Source organism: Protopterus annectens, chromosome 13.part0, assembly GCF_019279795.1.
Source record: "Protopterus annectens isolate FY-2018-M chromosome 13.part0, PAN1.0, whole genome shotgun sequence".
NCBI classification, from domain to species: Eukaryota; Metazoa; Chordata; order Ceratodontiformes; family Protopteridae; genus Protopterus; species Protopterus annectens.
Genome location: NC_056747.1, coordinates 1,169,558,692 through 1,169,562,388, shown reverse-complemented (window position 1 = coordinate 1,169,562,388; position 3,697 = coordinate 1,169,558,692).

Below are 3,697 nucleotides of genomic sequence, written 5' to 3'. Positions count from 1 at the left end.
CCAGCAGGAATTTATGGTTTCACATCCACTCATCCAATCTACACTTAAACAGGGTCATAGAGGGGTTTTGTTTGATGTGAATTGGTAGCCTATTCCAAAGGAGTAGCAACCTCTGAGAGACATGTCTGTCTCTCCAGCAGGTCTTATTTATGTCGCAGCCCAGGTTAAGGTCCCTTGAGCAGATGACCCTTGCCCTGTTTGACTTGTGGATGTATAGCATTTCCATTAGGTTTGGATCCGAGATTGCTCTGTAGGCCAGGCGCAAGTCTCCTCTAAGTAGTCTGTATGTTGCTGAGTCCAGTGACAGTGATTTCAGTCAGTCAATGTATGACATGTTGGAGACCCTGAATTTTCTTAGTTTGAAAGCTCTGAAGCCTCTCAAGTTGCTGCAGGTGCCTGGTAAGGTACATAACAAAAGGAGCATTATACTCAATTATTGGCCTGATGAGGGTTGAGTACAGGGGTGTTATGACCTCTCTCGCTCTTGAGGCAATGCCTTTGCTAATGAGGTGTGCAATGTAGAATGCCTTCCTTACCACAGTAAACAGATGGTGGCCAAAGTTTAGGCTACAGTTAACTTGTGCTGCCAAGTCTCTCACTACTGAGTTGTTACTTAGGGTGTTATTATTTATATGATAGTCTGCAGGAATATCATTTTTACCGAAGGGGAGGATAATGCATTTTTTAGCATTGAGTTTGAGTCCATGGCTTTGGCACCAGTCATTGGTTTGTTTAAGTTCCTCTTGAAATATATTGACATTGTTTGGGGATTGAATGATTTTGCCTAATTTACAGCCATTAGCAAACTTAGTCAGCCACAGCCCTTCTGTTTTGGGTTGAACTTCTGAGAAGCATATTCCAACCAATAGGGGGCCCAGCACTGACCCCTGTGGAACCCCACTGGTTACAGGTCTGCTGGCTGAGGTAAAGTCCCTAACTTTGACTGAGTGTGATCTGTTGGTGAGCCAGTCAGCAACCCACCTGACAACATAAGGGTTGATATTCAGTTAGGAGAGTTTATCAATGATGCCCAATATGGGATTGTGTCAATGGCCTTGGCTAAGTCAAGTTAGGCTGTATGCACAGATTTGCTCTGGTGATGTTTTTGAAGAAGTCCACCAGGTTTAACAGGCATGATCTAGCTTTGACAAAACCAAACTGTGACTGATCAAGGGTTTGTAGATCAACTATATCATTAGTTATAAGGTCCATGAAGATTCGTTCCATGGCCTTACAGATAAGGCTGGTTAAGCTTATGGGTCTGTACTTCCCAGGGTCTGTTGCTGTACCCCCTTTATGAACGGGGATGACTTGGTCAGTGACTCAGGTGATGTTTTTGAAGATGTTCACCAGGTTTAACAGGCACGACCTACCTTTGACAAAACCAAACTGTGTTGGATCAAGGGTTTGGAGATCACCTATAGCCTTAATTATAAGGTCCATGATGAGTCATTACATGGTCTTACAAATAATGTTGGTTAAGTTTATGGGTCTATATTTCCCAGGGTCTATTGTTGTGCCTCCTTTATGAAAGGGGATGACGGTTCCTGTTTTCCATTCAGCACAGACAAAACCAGTACTCAGGCTGTGATTGAAGAGAGCACCTAATGGAGATGCTAACTCATGTTTTAGACCATTTAAAATGCAATATGGGATGTCATCCGGTCCCATAGAGGCTTTGTTTTTGACCTTGGAGAGAGCATTAATGACTTGTTCTTTGGAGATTCAAGGTTGGGGGTGCTGTAGAGGAAATGCGTTGTGGAATGTCTGGAGGGGACGGGGTGAAATTTTCACCAAACTGGCTAATAGGTTAGCTATTTTCTCAGGATCAGTGTATGTGATGCCATCCACAGTTAGTTCAGCCTACTTCTGTATCCTACCTTTTAGGTTATGGATATAGCTGAAGAATGTCTTCCTTAGCTATGGTTGATAATTCTTTTCGAAGTTGCCCTTAGATGATTTTACAAGTTGTCTTATTTATTTGTTCAAGCATAGAAGGATGTTCTTCCAGTGCTGGGACCTCTCTTTTTATACATACACAGCAACTTCTTCCTCTTGTATAACCTATTAATGCTAGATGTCTACCAGGGAGGCTTGCTTTTTTCCTGAGGATCTTGTTTGTTCCTATCAGGTACAGCTGTATCAATACATTTCTGTAAGAGTTTGTGCAGGGCATTTGTGTATACCTTAGTATAGTTGTCAATGCTATCTGTGGGAACAGGAGCTTGGAAATTATTTATGCCATCCCTTAGGAGGGTGTAATTAGTCATAGTGAAATTTTTAGCCTGATTTCACTTAAGAGGGGTTCAGGTTTTATAGCTACTTCAAATGTGATCAGATTTAACCAGTGAGGTTCCTATACTTGTGGTAATGCAACAGTCACCCACGGTGGTGAAGACCAGGTCGAGAATATTTGACCCCCTTGTGGGGCTGCATGCTATTTGTTCCAGGGTATTATTGTTAACAAATTCCAGGAACCTTTGTGAGAGCATGTTGGTACTCGTATGAGTTTCACAGTCAATGGAAGGATAGTTAAAATCGCCCATGAGTACTAGAGTGTTTGGTTGTAATGTAATTGACTCAAGAAGGTCCAAATAAGCAGCGTGGGTATCTTGGATCATTGAAGGGGGCTTATAGCGAATGATGACTTGAAGGGGGGGTCTTACTCGCAGTTAGTTAAACTTGGAGTAACTCCATGCAGTTTTCCTGTCTAACCAGTCTAGAGGTGTATATTTCTTTGATGAAGATAGACACTCCTCTTCCTTTGGTTATCACATGTTCATTTTGCTGTCTGAAAGTGTGGAAGGCATTGTAGCCTTGCAAGGCTGGGATACCTTCTGTCACATCAAACCATGTTTTTGTGATTGTGCAGATGTCAACATCCTCCAGGGAAAGGAATGCTTCCAGAGAGTGCAGTTTCTGATTTAAACTCCTAGCATTTAGCAGCGTAACCTTTAATTTATTTCCGAGTGATATTTTCATGTCAGAATTTTTTTTTGAGACCTTGCCTAAAGAGGCAGTATGAGGGATGCAGGTGTTTAGCCAGTAACTGAAAGCATAGACATGACAGGTGAAGACCATGTCTGGCACAGCAGCATGGTCTATCAACCATGTCATCCCAGGTTGGTAGGAACTGGATCCCCTTAGAATGACACCAGAAGCTAAGCCAATTGTTAAAGCCAATTATTGTTTTGTTTATATTGTGGTATCATCCTAGGTGAGAGTAGAATATGCTGATCGAGGCTAATGACATATCTGCCTGGGACACATATTCATAGAGCTCAATCATGTCTCTCTTCATATAGTCCAGTGATGTACAGCTCAAGTCATTCACACCAACATGAACTATGACAGAGTTATAACATTTCTTGTTGTTGAGAGACTTGAGTGCATGTGTAATCTGACAGATCCTGGCACCTGATAGACAGCTGACTGGAACCTTTTCCTTGTGCAGCCTGGTGAGTGGGATGTTTGTGTGTCTCACAATGGAGTCACCTATGACTAAAAATTTGGTTTAGATTTGCTTTGCCTTAGGGGCTTGTTTGGTGAGACACTGGTGCTTGTGTTTTTATTTGTATTGAGTGCTGTAGGTGCTGTATTATGTGTAGCATGTTTGTATTTGGAAGGTCTCTGGTGTTTAGGTGGGTTTCTGGACTACCTCCATGTATGATGGTTTATGGGCTGAGTGCATGGCTTG